Source organism: Mytilus californianus, unplaced genomic scaffold, assembly GCF_021869535.1.
Source record: "Mytilus californianus isolate M0D057914Y unplaced genomic scaffold, xbMytCali1.0.p SCAF_2, whole genome shotgun sequence".
Lineage (NCBI taxonomy): Eukaryota > Metazoa > Mollusca > Bivalvia > Mytilida > Mytilidae > Mytilus > Mytilus californianus.
This window is the reverse complement of record NW_026262668.1, coordinates 102,394,744-102,422,179: the sequence shown is the minus strand read 5'-3', so window position 1 is coordinate 102,422,179 and position 27,436 is coordinate 102,394,744. Positions and strand designations below refer to the sequence as shown.

At 32.0% G+C, this 27,436-nt stretch overlaps 1 protein-coding gene across 2 annotated transcripts in view; it reads left to right on the top strand.

Moving 5' to 3' along the window:
* LOC127730629 (uncharacterized) overlaps positions 1 to 27,436 on the top strand; it is a 72,047-nt gene that overhangs the window by 8,259 nt on the left and 36,352 nt on the right. Inside the window, exon 1 of one of the 2 annotated variants that reach the window (XM_052239129.1) lies at positions 22,949 to 23,011. The exons of the other annotated variant lie outside the window; for it this stretch is intronic. The gene's annotated coding sequence lies outside the window, so the exon portion shown is untranslated. Of the gene's footprint in view, positions 1 to 22,948; positions 23,012 to 27,436 lie in introns of those variants that run through there. 2 annotated transcript variants of the gene reach the window in all.

The window sequence follows — 27,436 nt, the reverse complement described above, 5'->3', positions numbered from 1 at the left end:
TTAAAAAGTTATTTTTTTAACTTTTTGCATTACCTTAAATCTTTTTTTTTTAAAACTCGTATAATGTCAGATTTCATCTATTAATTGATCTTAATTGTTGCATACCTTCGTGAAATATCAAGAGGAGGTACAAGAAATAAATGTTTTTCAGAAGTAACTTCGTTTATTAAGGTTGTATTTTTTGTTTATTTCATTTAAAGAATTGTATATCTAAAATAGACAATTCCTTGTTTCATTTCATGATTAAATGACCAAGTTCGAAAACTACTGCCAGATAAGTAATGAGCCAGTTAGAGCGACGGGATGTCATTAACACGCCACCCAAGTCAGAGATGCATCATACAATTTTCTTTGAAGTCGGCCGCGTTTCCATTCCTTCTAAATATACAATTCCTTGATACTAGCATGGAAGTATTATATTGACAATATAAATATAATACGTCCATGAAACTAGTGACCGCTAGTAAAGTTCGAAAACTGGCGTCAGACTAAATGGCCAAGTTCGATAACTAATGCAAGACAAGTAATTAGCCAGTTAGAGCTACGGGGTGTAATTAACACATCGGCCGAAACAGAGATGCATCAACACTATTAGGTACCCGAATTAAAAAAAAGTTTCGATAGCATGAACAGAAGTGATTAATAATAGTGTTCACTATACAATGTCTCAAGACATATTAAATTTTTTTTATTAAGCATCTATTTTGAATAAATAAATAATCATTTAAATACTCCTTTGCTTGAAGCTATAAAATTTTAATCCCGTATTGCATTGTCTTAAAGAACATACATGTAAAGAAAATTTATTGGCATGATACATTAAAAAACATTCTCTTTGAAGTCGGTCGCGTTTCCATTCCTTTTTTTAAAATATACAATTTCTTTCGAACATATATATTTGCATATTTCTGAACATTTTAACATATTGAAACATCTTCAGAATAAAGCATAAACATAAAGCTATGATGATACTGATAATTGAAGTAAAATTAACAAACTTTAAAGGGGCATTAGCTGTCAAATTCATGTTCACCGATTTGACTCAAATTCTCATATTTGATTTATGACGTCATTTATAACATACTAAAACGTGTATCCAAATAATAAAAAGTATAAAATCAACAATTTACGATGCATTTACAATTAAATAAATAATTTTGCCCACGGCAAGATGAAAAAGAAAAATCTGCATCACAAAATGCAGGAAATAATTGTGTACAAAATAAATTTTCGCGCAGTAAAAAAATTTGAATGCGTAGCAACTGGGATATTAAATCGTGGATGACAGTATAATATTCCAAGGAAGCAACAGATGACGATGAATATTCAATCCGAAAAAAATCCTTCTGGCTTCCGTCAGAATATCAAATGGTCGTCTCCTTTTCAGCAACTGTATGTAGAAAAGGTAGTCCAGCCCTGGCTTCAGTGACTTATTTTCAATTTTTATTTTTGTTATCAGTGACAAAAAAAAAAAAAAAAATTGAAAATAAGTCACTGAGGCCAGGGCTGGACTAGTAGAAAAGGGTACGTTTTTATCAATTGTCACCTGGTGAGATTGTACAAGGTACAACTAGGATTCCATATGGCTAAGGTGTTAATTGACTTCTTAATTTATCAGTGACCTTATATATGGATATGAAGTGACCCCCGCTTATTTTTCTAATTTATTCTTCCCGCTAAGTGAACGACCTCAGCGGGAAATCAAGCATTTCTTCGTGACCGTTAAAGGTACAAAGTCAGGCGGCATATTAGATCGTATATTACTAAAACCTACAACACAACAGTAGTGCTTTTTAAATCTTTTAATATGTCATTGTTAATAAAGTTGTCTCGTCAATATATATTTTGAATCAAATGATGCTCGTGTACATATAAACGCAAACACTTAATCAGGTGATTGTTTTTCCAGATCTGCATGGTCACTGCTTACATCAACCGTAAGCCCCCAGTCGATGAATTCTCGGGAATTATCGCGTGATTTCACAGTTTGGCTTATTAGGTCAGACATGCGCAGTTAAACGTGAAACTGGTGTATTACTCTATTCGGCAGCGTACATCAGCGGAATGTAACGAGTGGACTATTTGGGTTACTTCGCACGTATATACGACAACAACTTGTCTGTTCGTAATTTTCCGTGAACACGAAAACGACCGAAAAGTGTCAGTAATTTGATCGATCACATGCGGAGAATCAAATACCATTCCATATCGTAAACTGATTAACGAGTAATCGAAAGATAGGCGGTAACGCATATGAAACCTTTGAACTGGCGTTGTTGTTACTCCTTTAAATATTACTTCCATGGTTTATACAACTCGTATTCATGCGGAACCTAGCATACTACAATGTCATATGGTTATAATATTGTTTACTTAGTGTTGTCAAATTATTTACGAGTGTCAGCATTGTCTTTACAAACTCAGCATGTTGTTTAAAAAAAACTTTTTCTTTAGATGCTATTAATTGGTTTTGAAGTCAAGATTAGCTTCTGTCCAAGTCTCATAACAATCCATGAAGGTTTATAAACTTTTCATGTCAAAAAAATGTAATCCCAGACTGTCTGTAAATGTTAACTGTAAAAAAACTAAGTCTCCATCTATCAGAAAAATACTGAAAATGAAAATATATTTTCAAAGTTTGCTCTAGACATTATCTCTTAATCATGAAAAAGTTTCTGTCAAAGTTTCATAAAATTCTAAGACTTGACAAAATATTTGATGTGTAACAAACTTTTACACGCAGACTGTATCTACTTGGTTTTTTTTGGTAATTAACAAGCTTCTGTCATAATTTCATAATCTCCATGTAAGTTTGACCATGATAGTATTATATTGACAGGAACTACTACGACCCGACTTCAAACGTTGCATCTGCGATGCCACGCGCAATTTAATGACATGTTAATTAGCTTGAAACATGGCACGTTACTTACACACCAGCGTGTGGTGCCCTACAATATCGTCATTCTCTGTTGCTTTCGCGATTACGGAAATAAACGAAGAAATCGAAAGTTGTGATAAATTCTTAGGGAACAGCAATCGACAAACCTCGGCAGATTCCGTTACCCTACATCTGCATATGTGTGCCGATTGATAGATTGATGGATTTGTGCGAGACATCATTAATTCTATAGAAAAACACATTGACGATGGAAAGTTGTTCCATATTAATTGAATAAATGCCCCATGTTTACTGTTTTATTTTTCGGAATGAAATTGCACTATATGTAATATATATCATAAGTTGTGATGATATAATTACTTTTTACTCAGTGGCACACATTTCATGCATATCTAAGTAAAGACGATTGTAAAATGATTGTTCTGATAAAAATTAAAGATCAAAGTGATTTGAAATAAATGTAGAAATTCTCAAGCTTCGCTCTAAATCCAGATAATTGGTTGATACGAATGTTTCAGCTGAGCCCTGATGTGTCGAAATTTTGTAAGTACTGCAACTCTTCAATAATATCATTTGATCAGATAGTGATAAAATTTTATGGGACAAGAGATGCTTTAGCTATTCCATAACATTTTATAAGTGTCGTTTTTTTTCTCAAATTGATAAATACGGGTCAAATCATAAGTCATGATTGGCGGGTCTCTAAAAACACCGCAAAGGACCTCCTTTGTGCACAAAGGAGCACAAAGGAGTTTCATAAGAGCACAAAGGACCTGAAATTCATTTCAAAACATAAAAATATTATAATTCATGAAGAAAAATGTAAAAAAAACCAAAAGTCTGTTAGAGTCATATTTGCGATAGGGTTGATTAACATAATTGAACAAGCGGTTTTTAAGTCTTATCTCATAATAATTGGCAAAACACGGAAAGCTGTTACAAAGTTCATTGGACTTGGTGTCGAAATCTATGGTGTCATCAGCTGTTGCTATGCCATTGTCGTTAAAAATGTCGGACATAATCTGCGATTTTTGATTAGATGTTAGAGGCAGCTTGTTTTTTATGTAATCTGTCACATTGTCTTTTATGTGCTTTGTGCAGAGTAATCTGTCCGGCTTTGAAAAAACGCTGTCTAATGCAACTGTCAAACTACCTTCATCGTCGCTACCAAGTTTGCCTTTCCCCCCATTTAATAAACAATTTCAGATCCTTTGTGCACTTATCATACTCCTTTGTGGTCCTTTGTGCTCCTTCGTACTCTTATACATATCCGTACCGGTTACGGAACACGGTTTCGTAAATCTTCAACTTTAGGTAGCACTCCACAGTTAGGTGTGTAGTTTCGCATTTTGGCCCCTGTGGATTTTTCAAATATGATAGCTAGTGTAGAATAAAATTCATTTTTGGATAGCTGAAGATTAAAATAGCCTTCATAGTGGGTTTATAGGAACATCAAGATTATGTAATGTATGTAATATGGGCTGTTTTCTGTATGACAGTCCGTATTTTCATATCCATACCAAATATTGGTCCGGCAATTATTGTAATGTTTTTTTCCGACTTTTTGTCGCACGAACTTTGCAATTAAATTTTATGAAAAAATGAGGCGAAAGACACCCATTTTTTATTTGATCATTTGGTAGATTTATATCAACAGTTTCTGAAAAGGTATCACTGAAAGGCATTGAAATTCTAGTTTGAACCAAATTTTGGGGGAATATGTGACATTTTTGCCCCCCTTTTTGCAATATTTTATGGTAAATAAATGCAGAATGTTGCCATGGATACACAAAAAAGGAATTATTTTTCACCATTTTAACTTTTAAAAATCAAATCTATGGAAGATACTGATAACATACATATGCACATGTATAACACAAACAGTTAGGTTAATGTATTAGAAAGCCAGGAATAGAAGATGATAAAACATTTTGTGGTTCAATTTTAATGTTTTTTTCTAACTGTGGAGTGCTACCTTATGGCACATCAGAAAGCACAGAAATGCACTTTTTAAGATAAATTTAACCACAAATCTTTAGTCTGTTAGGTTCTTAATGTAGTTCTGAAGGGAAAAAAGTTGCTAGGATTGCAATACATGTTAATTTTATTGTTTACTGTCCTTAGCAACCAAATATACACATTTTGACACTAAGACATGTTTCTGTCTTAAATTTGTACTCCATTAGCTTCGCCCTTGTAACCAAAGATTGCGCTTTATATGATAGCCTCAGAATATATCGCTTTATATTTTTTAATGCGAATAAGTCAAATAAACATTTTTAGCAGGATTTTATATAATAATTTGGCATGAATGAAATTTAATGATGCCAGTACTGTTAGATATTTATACCCTGCTTGAGAGTTTCTAAAACAAGGTTTGGCATGCTATTTACAGCAAAATTGACCTATAAATGCTTTCAAATACCTAAAAATTGTACAATTTTTCTTCTTTAAAGGTTATTTTATGATTTTAAACAGAAAAAAGGGAAAAGTTTTAGAAATTTACCCCAAAAATGTGACAGGCTTGAGGTTTTACACTTTGATCAGGCATTTTTTTTTAAATGACTTTTTGTCCCGTTTAACATCAAATGCTAACCTTCATAAAATCTTTATTACTGAACCAATTTTAAAAACTATGGTACCATTTTAATCGTTACAGCTAGTAGAACACAGGAAATGAATTTGAATTTAAGGCAGGGAAAAAAAATTTGATATTAAGGTAGCACTCCACAGTTAGGTGTGTAGTTTCGCATTTTGGCCCCTGTGGATTTTTCAAATATGATAGCTAGTGTAGAATAAAATTCATTTTTGGATAGCTGAAGATTAAAATAGCCTTCATAGTGGGTTTATAGGAACATCAAGATTATGTAATGTATGTAATATGGGCTGTTTTCTGTATGACAGTCCGTATTTTCATATCCATACCAAATATTGGTCCGGCAATTATTGTAATGTTTTTTTCCGACTTTTTGTCGCACGAACTTTGCAATTAAATTTTATGAAAAAATGAGGCGAAAGACACCCATTTTTTATTTGATCATTTGGTAGATTTATATCAACAGTTTCTGAAAAGGTATCACTGAAAGGCATTGAAATTCTAGTTTGAACCAAATTTTGGGGGAATATGTGACATTTTTGCCCCCCTTTTTGCAATATTTTATGGTAAATAAATGCAGAATGTTGCCATGGATACACAAAAAAGGAATTATTTTTCACCATTTTAACTTTTAAAAATCAAATCTATGGAAGATACTGATAACATACATATGCACATGTATAACACAAACAGTTAGGTTAATGTATTAGAAAGCCAGGAATAGAAGATGATAAAACATTTTGTGGTTCAATTTTAATGTTTTTTTCTAACTGTGGAGTGCTACCTTATGGCACATCAGAAAGCACAGAAATGCACTTTTTAAGATAAATTTAACCACAAATCTTTAGTCTGTTAGGTTCTTAATGTAGTTCTGAAGGGAAAAAAGTTGCTAGGATTGCAATACATGTTAATTTTATTGTTTACTGTCCTTAGCAACCAAATATACACATTTTGACACTAAGACATGTTTCTGTCTTAAATTTGTACTCCATTAGCTTCGCCCTTGTAACCAAAGATTGCGCTTTATATGATAGCCTCAGAATATATCGCTTTATATTTTTTAATGCGAATAAGTCAAATAAACATTTTTAGCAGGATTTTATATAATAATTTGGCATGAATGAAATTTAATGATGCCAGTACTGTTAGATATTTATACCCTGCTTGAGAGTTTCTAAAACAAGGTTTGGCATGCTATTTACAGCAAAATTGACCTATAAATGCTTTCAAATACCTAAAAATTGTACAATTTTTCTTCTTTAAAGGTTATTTTATGATTTTAAACAGAAAAAAGGGAAAAGTTTTAGAAATTTACCCCAAAAATGTGACAGGCTTGAGGTTTTACACTTTGATCAGGCATTTTTTTTTAAATGACTTTTTGTCCCGTTTAACATCAAATGCTAACCTTCATAAAATCTTTATTACTGAACCAATTTTAAAAACTATGGTACCATTTTAATCGTTACAGCTAGTAGAACACAGGAAATGAATTTGAATTTAAGGCAGGGAAAAAAAATTTGATATTAAGGTAGCACTCCACAGTTAGGTGTGTAGTTTCGCATTTTGGCCCCTGTGGATTTTTCAAATATGATAGCTAGTGTAGAATAAAATTCATTTTTGGATAGCTGAAGATTAAAATAGCCTTCATAGTGGGTTTATAGGAACATCAAGATTATGTAATGTATGTAATATGGGCTGTTTTCTGTATGACAGTCCGTATTTTCATATCCATACCAAATATTGGTCCGGCAATTATTGTAATGTTTTTTTCCGACTTTTTGTCGCACGAACTTTGCAATTAAATTTTATGAAAAAATGAGGCGAAAGACACCCATTTTTTATTTGATCATTTGGTAGATTTATATCAACAGTTTCTGAAAAGGTATCACTGAAAGGCATTGAAATTCTAGTTTGAACCAAATTTTGGGGGAATATGTGACATTTTTGCCCCCCTTTTTGCAATATTTTATGGTAAATAAATGCAGAATGTTGCCATGGATACACAAAAAAGGAATTATTTTTCACCATTTTAACTTTTAAAAATCAAATCTATGGAAGATACTGATAACATACATATGCACATGTATAACACAAACAGTTAGGTTAATGTATTAGAAAGCCAGGAATAGAAGATGATAAAACATTTTGTGGTTCAATTTTAATGTTTTTTTCTAACTGTGGAGTGCTACCTTATGGCACATCAGAAAGCACAGAAATGCACTTTTTAAGATAAATTTAACCACAAATCTTTAGTCTGTTAGGTTCTTAATGTAGTTCTGAAGGGAAAAAAGTTGCTAGGATTGCAATACATGTTAATTTTATTGTTTACTGTCCTTAGCAACCAAATATACACATTTTGACACTAAGACATGTTTCTGTCTTAAATTTGTACTCCATTAGCTTCGCCCTTGTAACCAAAGATTGCGCTTTATATGATAGCCTCAGAATATATCGCTTTATATTTTTTAATGCGAATAAGTCAAATAAACATTTTTAGCAGGATTTTATATAATAATTTGGCATGAATGAAATTTAATGATGCCAGTACTGTTAGATATTTATACCCTGCTTGAGAGTTTCTAAAACAAGGTTTGGCATGCTATTTACAGCAAAATTGACCTATAAATGCTTTCAAATACCTAAAAATTGTACAATTTTTCTTCTTTAAAGGTTATTTTATGATTTTAAACAGAAAAAAGGGAAAAGTTTTAGAAATTTACCCCAAAAATGTGACAGGCTTGAGGTTTTACACTTTGATCAGGCATTTTTTTTTAAATGACTTTTTGTCCCGTTTAACATCAAATGCTAACCTTCATAAAATCTTTATTACTGAACCAATTTTAAAAACTATGGTACCATTTTAATCGTTACAGCTAGTAGAACACAGGAAATGAATTTGAATTTAAGGCAGGGAAAAAAAATTTGATATTAAGGTAGCACTCCACAGTTAGGTGTGTAGTTTCGCATTTTGGCCCCTGTGGATTTTTCAAATATGATAGCTAGTGTAGAATAAAATTCATTTTTGGATAGCTGAAGATTAAAATAGCCTTCATAGTGGGTTTATAGGAACATCAAGATTATGTAATGTATGTAATATGGGCTGTTTTCTGTATGACAGTCCGTATTTTCATATCCATACCAAATATTGGTCCGGCAATTATTGTAATGTTTTTTTCCGACTTTTTGTCGCACGAACTTTGCAATTAAATTTTATGAAAAAATGAGGCGAAAGACACCCATTTTTTATTTGATCATTTGGTAGATTTATATCAACAGTTTCTGAAAAGGTATCACTGAAAGGCATTGAAATTCTAGTTTGAACCAAATTTTGGGGGAATATGTGACATTTTTGCCCCCCTTTTTGCAATATTTTATGGTAAATAAATGCAGAATGTTGCCATGGATACACAAAAAAGGAATTATTTTTCACCATTTTAACTTTTAAAAATCAAATCTATGGAAGATACTGATAACATACATATGCACATGTATAACACAAACAGTTAGGTTAATGTATTAGAAAGCCAGGAATAGAAGATGATAAAACATTTTGTGGTTCAATTTTAATGTTTTTTTCTAACTGTGGAGTGCTACCTTATGGCACATCAGAAAGCACAGAAATGCACTTTTTAAGATAAATTTAACCACAAATCTTTAGTCTGTTAGGTTCTTAATGTAGTTCTGAAGGGAAAAAAGTTGCTAGGATTGCAATACATGTTAATTTTATTGTTTACTGTCCTTAGCAACCAAATATACACATTTTGACACTAAGACATGTTTCTGTCTTAAATTTGTACTCCATTAGCTTCGCCCTTGTAACCAAAGATTGCGCTTTATATGATAGCCTCAGAATATATCGCTTTATATTTTTTAATGCGAATAAGTCAAATAAACATTTTTAGCAGGATTTTATATAATAATTTGGCATGAATGAAATTTAATGATGCCAGTACTGTTAGATATTTATACCCTGCTTGAGAGTTTCTAAAACAAGGTTTGGCATGCTATTTACAGCAAAATTGACCTATAAATGCTTTCAAATACCTAAAAATTGTACAATTTTTCTTCTTTAAAGGTTATTTTATGATTTTAAACAGAAAAAAGGGAAAAGTTTTAGAAATTTACCCCAAAAATGTGACAGGCTTGAGGTTTTACACTTTGATCAGGCATTTTTTTTTAAATGACTTTTTGTCCCGTTTAACATCAAATGCTAACCTTCATAAAATCTTTATTACTGAACCAATTTTAAAAACTATGGTACCATTTTAATCGTTACAGCTAGTAGAACACAGGAAATGAATTTGAATTTAAGGCAGGGAAAAAAAATTTGATATTAAGGTAGCACTCCACAGTTAGGTGTGTAGTTTCGCATTTTGGCCCCTGTGGATTTTTCAAATATGATAGCTAGTGTAGAATAAAATTCATTTTTGGATAGCTGAAGATTAAAATAGCCTTCATAGTGGGTTTATAGGAACATCAAGATTATGTAATGTATGTAATATGGGCTGTTTTCTGTATGACAGTCCGTATTTTCATATCCATACCAAATATTGGTCCGGCAATTATTGTAATGTTTTTTTCCGACTTTTTGTCGCACGAACTTTGCAATTAAATTTTATGAAAAAATGAGGCGAAAGACACCCATTTTTTATTTGATCATTTGGTAGATTTATATCAACAGTTTCTGAAAAGGTATCACTGAAAGGCATTGAAATTCTAGTTTGAACCAAATTTTGGGGGAATATGTGACATTTTTGCCCCCCTTTTTGCAATATTTTATGGTAAATAAATGCAGAATGTTGCCATGGATACACAAAAAAGGAATTATTTTTCACCATTTTAACTTTTAAAAATCAAATCTATGGAAGATACTGATAACATACATATGCACATGTATAACACAAACAGTTAGGTTAATGTATTAGAAAGCCAGGAATAGAAGATGATAAAACATTTTGTGGTTCAATTTTAATGTTTTTTTCTAACTGTGGAGTGCTACCTTATGGCACATCAGAAAGCACAGAAATGCACTTTTTAAGATAAATTTAACCACAAATCTTTAGTCTGTTAGGTTCTTAATGTAGTTCTGAAGGGAAAAAAGTTGCTAGGATTGCAATACATGTTAATTTTATTGTTTACTGTCCTTAGCAACCAAATATACACATTTTGACACTAAGACATGTTTCTGTCTTAAATTTGTACTCCATTAGCTTCGCCCTTGTAACCAAAGATTGCGCTTTATATGATAGCCTCAGAATATATCGCTTTATATTTTTTAATGCGAATAAGTCAAATAAACATTTTTAGCAGGATTTTATATAATAATTTGGCATGAATGAAATTTAATGATGCCAGTACTGTTAGATATTTATACCCTGCTTGAGAGTTTCTAAAACAAGGTTTGGCATGCTATTTACAGCAAAATTGACCTATAAATGCTTTCAAATACCTAAAAATTGTACAATTTTTCTTCTTTAAAGGTTATTTTATGATTTTAAACAGAAAAAAGGGAAAAGTTTTAGAAATTTACCCCAAAAATGTGACAGGCTTGAGGTTTTACACTTTGATCAGGCATTTTTTTTTAAATGACTTTTTGTCCCGTTTAACATCAAATGCTAACCTTCATAAAATCTTTATTACTGAACCAATTTTAAAAACTATGGTACCATTTTAATCGTTACAGCTAGTAGAACACAGGAAATGAATTTGAATTTAAGGCAGGGAAAAAAAATTTGATATTAAGGTAGCACTCCACAGTTAGGTGTGTAGTTTCGCATTTTGGCCCCTGTGGATTTTTCAAATATGATAGCTAGTGTAGAATAAAATTCATTTTTGGATAGCTGAAGATTAAAATAGCCTTCATAGTGGGTTTATAGGAACATCAAGATTATGTAATGTATGTAATATGGGCTGTTTTCTGTATGACAGTCCGTATTTTCATATCCATACCAAATATTGGTCCGGCAATTATTGTAATGTTTTTTTCCGACTTTTTGTCGCACGAACTTTGCAATTAAATTTTATGAAAAAATGAGGCGAAAGACACCCATTTTTTATTTGATCATTTGGTAGATTTATATCAACAGTTTCTGAAAAGGTATCACTGAAAGGCATTGAAATTCTAGTTTGAACCAAATTTTGGGGGAATATGTGACATTTTTGCCCCCCTTTTTGCAATATTTTATGGTAAATAAATGCAGAATGTTGCCATGGATACACAAAAAAGGAATTATTTTTCACCATTTTAACTTTTAAAAATCAAATCTATGGAAGATACTGATAACATACATATGCACATGTATAACACAAACAGTTAGGTTAATGTATTAGAAAGCCAGGAATAGAAGATGATAAAACATTTTGTGGTTCAATTTTAATGTTTTTTTCTAACTGTGGAGTGCTACCTTATGGCACATCAGAAAGCACAGAAATGCACTTTTTAAGATAAATTTAACCACAAATCTTTAGTCTGTTAGGTTCTTAATGTAGTTCTGAAGGGAAAAAAGTTGCTAGGATTGCAATACATGTTAATTTTATTGTTTACTGTCCTTAGCAACCAAATATACACATTTTGACACTAAGACATGTTTCTGTCTTAAATTTGTACTCCATTAGCTTCGCCCTTGTAACCAAAGATTGCGCTTTATATGATAGCCTCAGAATATATCGCTTTATATTTTTTAATGCGAATAAGTCAAATAAACATTTTTAGCAGGATTTTATATAATAATTTGGCATGAATGAAATTTAATGATGCCAGTACTGTTAGATATTTATACCCTGCTTGAGAGTTTCTAAAACAAGGTTTGGCATGCTATTTACAGCAAAATTGACCTATAAATGCTTTCAAATACCTAAAAATTGTACAATTTTTCTTCTTTAAAGGTTATTTTATGATTTTAAACAGAAAAAAGGGAAAAGTTTTAGAAATTTACCCCAAAAATGTGACAGGCTTGAGGTTTTACACTTTGATCAGGCATTTTTTTTTAAATGACTTTTTGTCCCGTTTAACATCAAATGCTAACCTTCATAAAATCTTTATTACTGAACCAATTTTAAAAACTATGGTACCATTTTAATCGTTACAGCTAGTAGAACACAGGAAATGAATTTGAATTTAAGGCAGGGAAAAAAAATTTGATATTAAGGTAGCACTCCACAGTTAGGTGTGTAGTTTCGCATTTTGGCCCCTGTGGATTTTTCAAATATGATAGCTAGTGTAGAATAAAATTCATTTTTGGATAGCTGAAGATTAAAATAGCCTTCATAGTGGGTTTATAGGAACATCAAGATTATGTAATGTATGTAATATGGGCTGTTTTCTGTATGACAGTCCGTATTTTCATATCCATACCAAATATTGGTCCGGCAATTATTGTAATGTTTTTTTCCGACTTTTTGTCGCACGAACTTTGCAATTAAATTTTATGAAAAAATGAGGCGAAAGACACCCATTTTTTATTTGATCATTTGGTAGATTTATATCAACAGTTTCTGAAAAGGTATCACTGAAAGGCATTGAAATTCTAGTTTGAACCAAATTTTGGGGGAATATGTGACATTTTTGCCCCCCTTTTTGCAATATTTTATGGTAAATAAATGCAGAATGTTGCCATGGATACACAAAAAAGGAATTATTTTTCACCATTTTAACTTTTAAAAATCAAATCTATGGAAGATACTGATAACATACATATGCACATGTATAACACAAACAGTTAGGTTAATGTATTAGAAAGCCAGGAATAGAAGATGATAAAACATTTTGTGGTTCAATTTTAATGTTTTTTTCTAACTGTGGAGTGCTACCTTATGGCACATCAGAAAGCACAGAAATGCACTTTTTAAGATAAATTTAACCACAAATCTTTAGTCTGTTAGGTTCTTAATGTAGTTCTGAAGGGAAAAAAGTTGCTAGGATTGCAATACATGTTAATTTTATTGTTTACTGTCCTTAGCAACCAAATATACACATTTTGACACTAAGACATGTTTCTGTCTTAAATTTGTACTCCATTAGCTTCGCCCTTGTAACCAAAGATTGCGCTTTATATGATAGCCTCAGAATATATCGCTTTATATTTTTTAATGCGAATAAGTCAAATAAACATTTTTAGCAGGATTTTATATAATAATTTGGCATGAATGAAATTTAATGATGCCAGTACTGTTAGATATTTATACCCTGCTTGAGAGTTTCTAAAACAAGGTTTGGCATGCTATTTACAGCAAAATTGACCTATAAATGCTTTCAAATACCTAAAAATTGTACAATTTTTCTTCTTTAAAGGTTATTTTATGATTTTAAACAGAAAAAAGGGAAAAGTTTTAGAAATTTACCCCAAAAATGTGACAGGCTTGAGGTTTTACACTTTGATCAGGCATTTTTTTTTAAATGACTTTTTGTCCCGTTTAACATCAAATGCTAACCTTCATAAAATCTTTATTACTGAACCAATTTTAAAAACTATGGTACCATTTTAATCGTTACAGCTAGTAGAACACAGGAAATGAATTTGAATTTAAGGCAGGGAAAAAAAATTTGATATTAAGGTAGCACTCCACAGTTAGGTGTGTAGTTTCGCATTTTGGCCCCTGTGGATTTTTCAAATATGATAGCTAGTGTAGAATAAAATTCATTTTTGGATAGCTGAAGATTAAAATAGCCTTCATAGTGGGTTTATAGGAACATCAAGATTATGTAATGTATGTAATATGGGCTGTTTTCTGTATGACAGTCCGTATTTTCATATCCATACCAAATATTGGTCCGGCAATTATTGTAATGTTTTTTTCCGACTTTTTGTCGCACGAACTTTGCAATTAAATTTTATGAAAAAATGAGGCGAAAGACACCCATTTTTTATTTGATCATTTGGTAGATTTATATCAACAGTTTCTGAAAAGGTATCACTGAAAGGCATTGAAATTCTAGTTTGAACCAAATTTTGGGGGAATATGTGACATTTTTGCCCCCCTTTTTGCAATATTTTATGGTAAATAAATGCAGAATGTTGCCATGGATACACAAAAAAGGAATTATTTTTCACCATTTTAACTTTTAAAAATCAAATCTATGGAAGATACTGATAACATACATATGCACATGTATAACACAAACAGTTAGGTTAATGTATTAGAAAGCCAGGAATAGAAGATGATAAAACATTTTGTGGTTCAATTTTAATGTTTTTTTCTAACTGTGGAGTGCTACCTTATGGCACATCAGAAAGCACAGAAATGCACTTTTTAAGATAAATTTAACCACAAATCTTTAGTCTGTTAGGTTCTTAATGTAGTTCTGAAGGGAAAAAAGTTGCTAGGATTGCAATACATGTTAATTTTATTGTTTACTGTCCTTAGCAACCAAATATACACATTTTGACACTAAGACATGTTTCTGTCTTAAATTTGTACTCCATTAGCTTCGCCCTTGTAACCAAAGATTGCGCTTTATATGATAGCCTCAGAATATATCGCTTTATATTTTTTAATGCGAATAAGTCAAATAAACATTTTTAGCAGGATTTTATATAATAATTTGGCATGAATGAAATTTAATGATGCCAGTACTGTTAGATATTTATACCCTGCTTGAGAGTTTCTAAAACAAGGTTTGGCATGCTATTTACAGCAAAATTGACCTATAAATGCTTTCAAATACCTAAAAATTGTACAATTTTTCTTCTTTAAAGGTTATTTTATGATTTTAAACAGAAAAAAGGGAAAAGTTTTAGAAATTTACCCCAAAAATGTGACAGGCTTGAGGTTTTACACTTTGATCAGGCATTTTTTTTTAAATGACTTTTTGTCCCGTTTAACATCAAATGCTAACCTTCATAAAATCTTTATTACTGAACCAATTTTAAAAACTATGGTACCATTTTAATCGTTACAGCTAGTAGAACACAGGAAATGAATTTGAATTTAAGGCAGGGAAAAAAAATTTGATATTAAGGTAGCACTCCACAGTTAGGTGTGTAGTTTCGCATTTTGGCCCCTGTGGATTTTTCAAATATGATAGCTAGTGTAGAATAAAATTCATTTTTGGATAGCTGAAGATTAAAATAGCCTTCATAGTGGGTTTATAGGAACATCAAGATTATGTAATGTATGTAATATGGGCTGTTTTCTGTATGACAGTCCGTATTTTCATATCCATACCAAATATTGGTCCGGCAATTATTGTAATGTTTTTTTCCGACTTTTTGTCGCACGAACTTTGCAATTAAATTTTATGAAAAAATGAGGCGAAAGACACCCATTTTTTATTTGATCATTTGGTAGATTTATATCAACAGTTTCTGAAAAGGTATCACTGAAAGGCATTGAAATTCTAGTTTGAACCAAATTTTGGGGGAATATGTGACATTTTTGCCCCCCTTTTTGCAATATTTTATGGTAAATAAATGCAGAATGTTGCCATGGATACACAAAAAAGGAATTATTTTTCACCATTTTAACTTTTAAAAATCAAATCTATGGAAGATACTGATAACATACATATGCACATGTATAACACAAACAGTTAGGTTAATGTATTAGAAAGCCAGGAATAGAAGATGATAAAACATTTTGTGGTTCAATTTTAATGTTTTTTTCTAACTGTGGAGTGCTACCTTATACCGGTTTAACTCACGTATTTTAATAAAAAACAATATTTTTTTTCGTGAGAAATGCCTTCCCCCCATTTAATAAACAATGTCAGGTCCTTTGTGCACTTATCATACTCCTTTGTGGTCCTTTGTGCTCCTTTGTGCACAAAGGAGGTCCTTTGCGGTGTTTTTAGAGACCGATGATGGGCACATTCTTAAATGACAAATAGAAATACTGACACCGGCTGCATATTATCGGATAAAATTCGTTCAAATACGAATATTTTAGCAGTTTTGAATTTCACAAATGTCAAAAAATTTAAACCCGCTTATATATATCAGAGACATATAATACATATATATAATATATTATATGTCTCTGTATATATATATGTCGGGTTTTTTTTATAAATAACGAGATGCGTCTTTTTTTTTTTTAACCATATTTGTTATGTATAATTTCTGTGATATTAAGTCCTTGATCGATTAATTTTCGTTTTTAAAACTGAAAATTTCTACTTTCCAGGGTAATCCAGGTCCGTTGCTATATACATTAATCGGGTCGTCACTGTGTATCGATACTATTAAATGAGAAGACCTCATTTTGTGTGTCGCTTCTCTTCCTTCCACATTAAATCAATCATCATGCTTTTATGTCCTATAGGTACCATGCATAGTCGCATTTGTCATCCTCGCTTATTAATATTTCGTTTGGGTTTTTTTGGGAGAAAAACGAAAATAAAGACGTCCGGATATTGTTTCCGTCCTCGGACTGACTTTTAAGTCATAGATAAAACTTCCGTTTAGGACTTAACTTACACATTATTTTCATAGGTACAAGGGGACAGGACAATATTATCGCGTTTTTCTGTATACTATGAACAAACATACATGTATACTATATAAATACAGTGTATTTGCTATCAATTCCAAGTTTAATTCCATGGATTGATAATAAATACCAAATAAACTGTATTATAGTTGTTATAATATTATGTATGTTCATAGTGTACAGAAAAAAACGCTACTGTAATATGATTGAAATTAACAGAAAACAACAAAAAAATAACGGAAATTGGAAAAAACGGAGAAGGCTAAAAAAATTGTACTGTCCCCAAGTACCTTTGACTTTTGATAACTTTCCTGAAATACTCCAGTCATAAAATCTTGTTATACAAAAATTCATCCTACAACAGTTTACATACCATCAACAACGCTCTGAATGCCCGCGATTCCGCGGGTGTGTTCTAGTATATTTAATAAGAAAAGTTTCGTGAGCTGGCGGTAACCGGAACACACCCTTTTGACAGTTTTAACTTACCCCTGAAGAAATAAAATAATGTCACTCACTATTTTGAATCGTTGTAGAATAATTTATTCTGGGCCGATTTTCATTTTTTATGCATCAGTCGATTTGTTTAAATAAGTTGTTCATGAATAAATGTCAACCTACGCGATTGAAATAAGTAAAGGTGTTTTCCGACAGGTATTGATGTTAATCTGTCTGGATGATAAAAACCACATGACTGATAAGAAGTATCTCTGGTCAATTTATGACCGCGGCATCGCAGATAGTCACAAAAGAAATTAACGACAGCATACTAATAAGACAGTTTCCATATCTTTACTACAGTGCTACCCGGGTTATAAATAAGTGCTAATTAATCGTTGTAGTTCCTGTCAATATAATACTTTCATGGTTTGACCATAGATAAAATATATCTATGGTTTGACAAAGTAATTGATGTCTAAAAAAAATTAACTACAGACTGAACCTAAATATCACCGCCGACGCCGACAACGGAATCTAGGATCGCTATGTATCGCTTTCGCGACGTAAATGTCGCAGGCTCGACAAAAATGATATTGTTACCGGCATTCCGTATGAAATCGGGTCCCTATCCGGAAAAACTTTTCGGCATTAGTCTCGGAAGTATCAATAATTTCTTTTTTGCGGGTAAAGATTGAGTACTGAAGTGAAAAGTTTACCCAAGCAGCTTAAAATAGTGATAGGTCTATAATTTTGTGGATCACACTGATCTCCTTTATTCTTATAAAAAGGTATAATATTTCCAATAAGCCAAGATTCTGGTCCATTTCCCGAACTAAATATAACATTAAAAAGTTTAACATAAACAGGCATAAAAATATTACATGTAGACTTTATATATTCATTTATAATTAAATCATCACCACATGCTTTTCCATTTTTCAGTTTTTTTATACATGTAAAAATTTCTACCTCAGTAATACTACTGTTAATTATTTCATTCAATTCTTGCAATTCTTCTGAAATAGGTATGTTTTCATCTTCAGAACTTGAAGAATTAAGACTCTTAAAAAATTCGTAAAGAACATCAACAGAAATATTAGCTGGTTTAACCCCCCTGTTTGTATTCAAGATCTTCCAAAATTCTTTTGCGTTGCTGTTTTTTTAGTGTGTTCATCTTCTGTCGGATTTCTTTTTTATGTTTCTTTATGGATTTATCTAGTTGTCTCTTATAATCTCTCTCTGATTTTTTCATTTGTTTTCGATTATTTTCCGTCTTAATAGATTTATATCTTCTTTTTGCGATACGGAAACATTTTCTTGTTTCCCAGCATTCTTTGTTAAACCAAGGCTTGTGTACCTTTTTATCGTAGTATGTGTTTCCCCCCTTGTTATGAGATCCCAAAACTTATTCTGCTGATTCTAGAATAATAGAGTTCACCTGTTCAACGACTTTATTTATGTTTTCTTTAGCTAGTATGCTAGTTTCTAGCATGTTCAACTCTGATTCTAATTCGCTTAATTTATTTCTGTCAATGCTCTCAACGAATTCGTTTTCTTTTTCAGTATCCCATTTATTTATCTTTTTTACATTTTGATCAGCACATGTTTTTACGTATATATTTTTATCTACAGTGCAAGTTTGTTTAAACGACATAGTCAACGATAAAGGCGAGTGTACATCAGAATATAATGACGAAAATTCATGAGCAAGCATTTCATTAATACAGTATAACAATGGATATGTACAAATAAAATAATCGACAACACTTGACTGTCTGCAAGTAAACATGCCTTCTTTATCGCCATTTACTCTACCATTCAATATAAATAAATTATTATTTTTACACATATCAAGTAAATGGTTACCATATGAATTTTTTGATACATCTTTACTACATCTCTTACGTAACATGTTAAACTGGTTTAAACAACTAGCATAATCTACAACAACACTATCGGAATTATCATGATGACTCTCTGAAATCTCAAAAAAATCTGAATCAGTACTGGTTCTACTGTTAAAATCACCGGTGAGCAGGATATATTTATAATTCAGAGAAAAGTTTAGAGATTCCTGATCAAGCTCGTTAATAGCATCTTGAGTTTTATATATAGAGTTTTCGGGCGGAATATAAATACAACCAATTAAAACATCTTCCTCAGTACCAAAAATTTCTGAAGATATTTTTAACCAAAGCACCAATCTACTTTCTGTTTCAATAAGATGTACTTGTTTTTCATATTTTTCTTTATAACCAAAAGCTATGCCACCAGATTTTACTTTTGACTTAGTTTTTCTATTTTGCATAATAAATTTATAACCTGGTATATCTATTATATCAAAGTCATCTGTTTTTGATTCAGATAAACAAATAAAATCATGTTTATGAATAAGTTCAACAAATTCCGGATATTGCATCCTATTTTTTAGACCACAACAGTTTAATGATAACACATTACATATAATTTCGTTTATTTCGTTTTTTTGTCCATTTTTTATTGTCTCTCCGTGATGATCCTAGTAACCTTTGGTCGTTGAAGAAGTGCGACGTCTCTTGCTTGTCTGCCGTTGTTCTGTGGTAGCAAAGTTAATCGGACTATTCGGTGCCGGTACTGCATGGGAATCCTCTGCTGTTTGTGGAGTATACATTTGTCCATCAACGTACAGAATGTCCTGCACTAGTCTTACGTGACTACCCTCAGCTCGCTTCTGTTTCATTATCGGGTACAGACTTTTCCTTGCCTGTTCGATGGCATCAGGGAATTGTTGGTTTACTCCATATGGTTTTCCTTTCAGTCGGTATGTGTTTGACAATACTCTGGCAAGATCTTTGTAAAAGATAAATCGTGCTACGATCGGTCTTGGTCGTCCTCTCCTACCAGGCATAGCTCCGTGCCCGAATCTATGGACATTACCGATTTCCACCCTGTGTGTGATACGAAGTTCGTTTAACATGAATTTTCGTATTACATCTTCTGTGTCTTCTTCTTGAATTTCATGTAGACCTGTGAAAACTAGATTGTTCTTCATTGATCTACATTGTAAATCTAATACTGTGTCTTTTAGCTCTTCGTTTTCCTCTCTGATGTCACCAAGTGTTGATTTAATTTCATGTCTATGTTCGATTGCTTGATCATTTAAATCGTTTTTTACTTGGGTTACTGTTGTTTTAACGTATTTCACATCTTTGGCATTTTGTTCATGTTTCAGCTTAAAATCATCCATAAAGTCACTTATGCCTTGTAGATTCTTATCAGTTTCTGCATACGTTTTATTTAACTGTGTAAGATCTTTATTTAAGTTAAAATTGTCTGTTATAACTTTATTTATTTCAGTTTCTTGTTTATCACACCTATTATTAATGCTTTTAACATCTTTGTCTATTTTAGAAACTGTACTCTTCACTTAATGCAATTCCGAAACTAGGTTTGTTAATGTCCGATTTATTTGGTTGACTTGTTTCATTCCTTTTTCAATTGATGTCAGTCTACTGTTCATATCAAGCATTAATTGGTATAGATTTTCCAATGAATCAGTTTTATTTTGTTCACCGTATAGAAAATCTCTACTCTGATTTAGTATATCAGATGTATTGGTTGAATTTTGAGATTCCATTTCACCCACTCGTGTAGAGCCTCAGAAATTAAACGTTGAAGTTTCAGTATAATTCATCTGTCATAACAAATGCCCCGGGCGCTGGTAAATAGTTGAAAAAAATAAAAAGTCTCTCGGGGTTTTACCTAATGAGCTAATAAGTTTCAAAGTTTCAAAAATACTAATAAATCCTTAAGCTAAGCAAAGCTTACTTTGGGCGGATAGTCCCACATCAAATTCATAAATGTTATATTCAGAAGTTACTAAATTATCTCAAGAAATTCCAATTACAAATATAACTTATCTGAGGAGCGATTTTTATCCGTCTCCATCTTGCTTTCGTAACCTCTCTCCTCTCATAGAAAGTGGTATTCTTCAACCCAGAACTCTGTCACGTAATCAGTAAATGATGTTGTTACGGGTATGTTGTCAGCTTCAACTATGTATTCTAAAGTTGTTAGCCAAACATCCTCAACTAGGTGGGGTGGAAATTATAAGAGTTAATACTGTTCAAATGGTGTCATATACAAAGCTTGGCTACTGAACAGTTGCATTTTATATTCTATTTGTTAGAATTGATAGGATATTTTTTATATTAAATTTCAGAACAGTGTATTTATCAAAATTTAAAAAAAGAATAAGTTGAATAAATAAAAAGAAATTCAAATGACATTTATTCTTATCTTTTCTTAGTTTCATTATTTTACTTTAAAAAAATTTCAGAATGTACCAATAATTAAAACTATTTGTTGACAAATGCTAAAATTTAATTCACATTTTTGTACACATTTTTAGATATTTTTTTTTGTCAAATTCAATATATTTTCCTGCTAAAAATTATATCAAATATAAAATATTTTGCACATTTTCCTTGCTTTAATAGCAGAATATAATATCTTTCATAAAATTTTACAGGTAAAATAATAGGCAAAAAATATGACTATAATTCAGAAATAAACTATAATTGTTAAAACAACAATCCCCCCTATGTTTACATATGCATGTAGTTAAAAGTGGGCAAACCAGGATGACACCGGTAATGCAACTTGTAATCACTTAATTCAATCAAATCCTGATTGATTAAAGTTACGTAATCAACAAGGCCTTTATAGTTTGATCTTTTGTTTGGTGATATATCTTATAATAATTATTTGCCGGTATTTTTTTTTCAGGTAACATCAGAGGCTTCTACAACACTTGTTTTTTTTTTTTGTAATATCGAATGTAGTCAATATATTTTTTTAAAGTTGACAATATTTTGAATAGTTGTGTGTAGATAAAATAAAAACAAGTTATATGAGTATCCATTATTCTTTATTGCAAGATAATAAACAAACAATTACACTGAATACATTTTCAGAAAGGATTCGGCAAATCAAACAACGTTTCTCAATTTGAGAAATTTTAAGCACAAAGTTTGTATGTATCAGCTTCGAGATCGTCTAGTACCATTGTGAATGTAACTATTTGTTATTACACAGGATGAAAGACTTGTAAAGATCACAGTCAGTTGAAAGAAAATGCTAATTACTGCTGATTAATGTTGATGTCTTTTGATTGTCCTAAATTCTGTTATATACGTTTTTAATAAAATTATACCCAATAATTTTGAAAACTTGTAATGAAAACATAATCAACCTAGTTGTTTTATACTCATGTAAAGACAATATTTGTCAAAGGCCTTTTTTTACCGTACTGCAGTACACCTTTTACATTATAATAAAATTCTATAACATTTATGAATTATAATTATTATATATCTTTATTTTTATTCCTTATAAATATATTTTTATTGGGGCCGGATCGACTTTAAATATGGGCCGGATCGACATGAAAGCATTTTGACGTCTGTCTCATCGTCTATTCTCCAAACCATTCAAATGTAGTAGTTATAAAGTTAGAAGTTTAGTAAGACTTAGTCAGTGTTGGAGTATATTTTGGAATCCGAAAATCCGGAAAGTCTCCCGTCAATTGTTAAGAATTTAGTCAATTTACACAGATAACAGAAGTAAGAGGAATTTGAATTTTCAGAATTGACCACATAAATATTGTAAGTACGGAATAGATTTATCACTACAATCTACCATATCTGGTTACATGCACAAACACTTGTTTCTATCCATGGAAAGGTCGACTATCCATATGTAATATGTAAATTATACATATGATATGGATAGTCGATCTTCCCATTTAATAGCATGGATAGAAACAAGTGCCTATGGTTGCATGGTTAAGTCATTACTTAAAATTATGGCGCTTATGCTGTCGATTTTAAAGGGGGACCGGGTTATCATCAGAAGTTTTGTCCCCACTTTATCACTGACACTTTATTTTATACAAAAAAATGAATGCTTATTCGACAGGTTCTGTATATATGCAGTTTCCTGATCTTGATATCTTGATATGATACGATGAAACGTCCTATTGGCAGTCTTATACAGCGCATCTGTCATATCGCCCGTAGCGATTAATCCAAATATACCAATCTCAAGTTGTATTTTATGAAAGAGTTACACTGTTTAATCCGGGGTCAATCAGTGTCATTGAACAATTGGATCTTATTATGACGTAAAAATATGAGCATTGTGTCATAGGAAATTTACGGAAAAGTGCACAAATTCATAAGTCATCTATATCCTCCTTATGGAACCGTAGCTCTTGGGTCCTTATGATATTTTTTGACAATTTGCTGACCAACATCATGAACATAAAGACCTAAGTCTAACGGGGGTCTCATTTTAGGGGGGGGGGGGGGGTGGTCTGATCCAAGATCCCGTTTATTGTTTTGTCATATTCCCGTATCACGCTTATTATTTTTTTAGTCTCTCGTTTCTAGCTTATTACATTTTTTCATTTTAGAAGTCGCCTCATCATGCTCATGATACAGAATTGTTAACATTCATTGGAAAGTCCCCGGTTACGCTATTTGACATTAATTAGATAAAAAATTTGGTGTTGAAAACCGGGCTAGATAGTGTACATCGGTCAGAGCCAGAAATGATCCAATATATTACAGAATTACAGAATATTTATTCCTCCTATCGGTATTCTACATGTATCTTTCAATTAGCAAAATATAAGGGAACTGACAAATGGCTTAGTGGTGTCATAGATTTAAAGGAATGATATAAAAAAATATCAGAGTTTGTCAGTAACTCGCCAAAGGTCGGTGGTTTACTGCAGACGTTCTGGTGTGCACCTTTAAAACTGACTGTCATGGAATTATAAAGCTCTTGGTTCACTTAGAACTATATTTTATTTCAATTTGATATACTTGCATCTTTCGTGACGGCTTTAATGTTGAAGAAATGTTAACATTCAATGTAGCTGCCTATACGAAGCTGTCCTAACTAAGGTCGCTGTTTCATAATCGCACTCACCGTAGTGGAGGGGGCATTAAGTTCTACCCTTGTTCCTCTGTACTTCCGTCCATCATCCCAAAATTGGTTTCCGTTCTCTTACTTTAGTTTGCCTCAACTAAATGTTATGAATCTTATACACAATACTTATTACCACATAACACAGATCAATTTTGAATTCTGGTGGCGTTACTTTTACAGTTCTAGATTTATGTCCCTTAACAAATGGAAAAATAAAAATTGCTGAATTTTTGGTTTCCGTTTTTTTTAACTTTAGTTTGCCTCAACCAAACGTTATGAAACTTATACACAATGCTTATTACTTCATAACACAGATCAAGCTTGAATTTTGGTGGCGTTACTTTTACTGTTCTAGAGTTATGCCCCTTTACAAATGAAAAAATGGCTGAATTTTTCGTTTCCGTATTCTAACAAGTTTTCCTCAACCAAATTTTATGAAACTTTTCTAATTTATTCTTCCCGCTAAGTGAACGACCTCAGCGGGAAATCAAGCATTTCTTCGTGACTGTTAAAGGTACAAAGTCAGGCGGCATATTAGATCGTATATTACTAAAACCTACAACACAACAGTAGTGCTTTTTAAATCTTTTAATGTGTCATTGTTAATAAAGTTGTCTCGTCAATATATATTTTGATTCAAATGATGCTCGTGTACATATAAACGCAAACACTTAATCAGGTGATTGTTTTTCCAGATCTGCATGGTCACTGCTTACATCAACCGTAAGCCCCCCAGTCGATGAATTCTCGGGAATTATCGCGTGATTTCACAGTTTGGCTTATTAGGTCAGACATGCGCAGTTAAACGTGAAACTGGTGTATTACTCTATTCGGCAGCGTACATCAGCGGAATGTAACGAGTGGACTATTTGGGTTACTTCGCACGTATATACGACAACAACTTGTCTGTTCGTAATTTTCCGTGAACACGAAAACAACCGAAAAGTGTCAGTAATTTGATCGATCACATGCGGAGAATCAAATACCATTCCATATCGTAAACTGATTAACGAGTAATCGAAAGATAGGCGGTAACGCATATGAAACCTTTGAACTGGCGTTGTTGTTACTCCTTTAAATATTACTTCCATGGTTTATACAACTCGTATTCATGCGGAACCTATCATACTACAATGTCATATGGTTATAATATTGTTTACTTAGTGTTGTCAAATTATTTACGAGTGTCAGCATTGTCTTTACAAACTCAGCATGTTGTTTAAAAAAATTTTTTCTTTAGATGCTATTAATTGGTTTTGAAGTCAAGATTAGCTTCTGTCCAAGTCTCATAACAATCCATGAAGGTTTATAAACTTTTCATGTCAAAAAAATGTAATCCCAGACTGTCTGTAAATGTTAACTGTAAAAAAACTAAGTCTCCATCTATCAGAAAAATACTGAAAATGAAAATATATTTTCAAAGTTTGCTCTAGACATTATCTCTTAATCATGAAAAAGTTTCTGTCAAAGTTTCATAAAATTCTAAGACTTGACAAAATATTTGATGTGTAACAAACTTTTACACGCAGACTGTATCTACTTGTTAACTGTAAAAAAAAAGTCCGTTTATCAGTAAAATAGAAATACGGAAAATGAAAATAAATATTTTCAAAATTTTGCTCTGGATACTGTATTTTGGTAATTAACAAGCTTCTGTCAAAATTTCATAATCTCCATGTAAGTTTGACCATGATAGTATTATATTGACAGGAACTACTACGACCCGACTTCAAACGTTGCATCTGCGATGCCGCGCGCAATTTAATGACATGTTAATTAGCTTGAAACATGGCACGTTACTTACACACCAGCGTGTGGTGCCCTACAATATCGTCATTCTCTGTTGCTTTCGCGATTACGGAAATAAACGAAGAAATCGAAAGTTGTGATAAATTCTTAGGGAACAGCAATCGACAAACCTCGGCAGATTCCGTTACCCTACATCTGCATATGTGTGCCGATTGATAGATTGATGGATTTGTGCGAGACATCATTAATTCTATAGAAAAACACATTGACGATGGAAAGTTGTACCATATTAATTGAATAAATATCCCATGTTTACTGTTTTATTTTTCGGAAGAAATTGCACTATATGTAATATATATCATAAGTTGTGATGATATAATTACTGTTTACTCCAGTGGCACACATTTCATGCATATCTAAGTTAAGACGATTGTAAAATGATTGTTCTGATAAAAATTATTTTAAGTGATTTGAAATAAATGTAGAAATTCTCAAGCTTCGCTCTAAATCCAGATAATTGGTTGATACGAATGTTTCAGCTGAGCCCTGATGTGTCGAAATTTTGTAAGTACTGCAACTCTTCAATAATATCATTTGGTCAGATAGTGATAAAATTTTATGGGACAAGAGATGCTTTAGCTATTCCATAACATTTTATAAGTCTCGTTTTTTTCTCAAATTAATAAATACGGGTCAAATCATAAGTCATGATTGGCGGGTCTCTAAAAACACCGCAAAGGACCTCCTTTGTGCACAAAGGAGCACAAAGGACCACAAAGGAGTTTCATAAGAGCACAAAGGACCTGAAATTCATTTCAAAACATAAAAATATTATAATTCATGAAGAAAAATGTAAAAAAAACCAAAAGTCTGTTAGAGTCCTATTTGCGATAGGGTTGATTAACATAATTGAACAAGCGGTTTTTAAGTCTTATCTCATAATAATTGGCAAAACACGGAAAGCTGTTACAAAGTTCATTGGACTTGGTGTCGAAATCTATGGTGTCATCAGCTGTTGCTATGCCATTGTCGTTAAAAATGTCGGACATAATCTGCGATCTTTGATTAGATGTTAGAGGCAGCTTGTTTTTTATGTAATCTGTCACGTTGTCTTTTATGTGCTTTGTGCAGAGTAATCTGTCCGGCTTTGAAAAAACGCTGTCTAATGCAACTGTCAAACCACCTTCATCGTCGCTACCAAGTTTGCCTTTTCGTGAGAAATGCCTTTCCCCCCATTTAATAAACAATGTCAGGTCCTTTGTGCACTTATCATACTCCTTTGTGGTCCTTTGTGCACAAAGGAGGTCCTTTGCGGTGTTTATAGAGACCGATGATTGGCACATTCT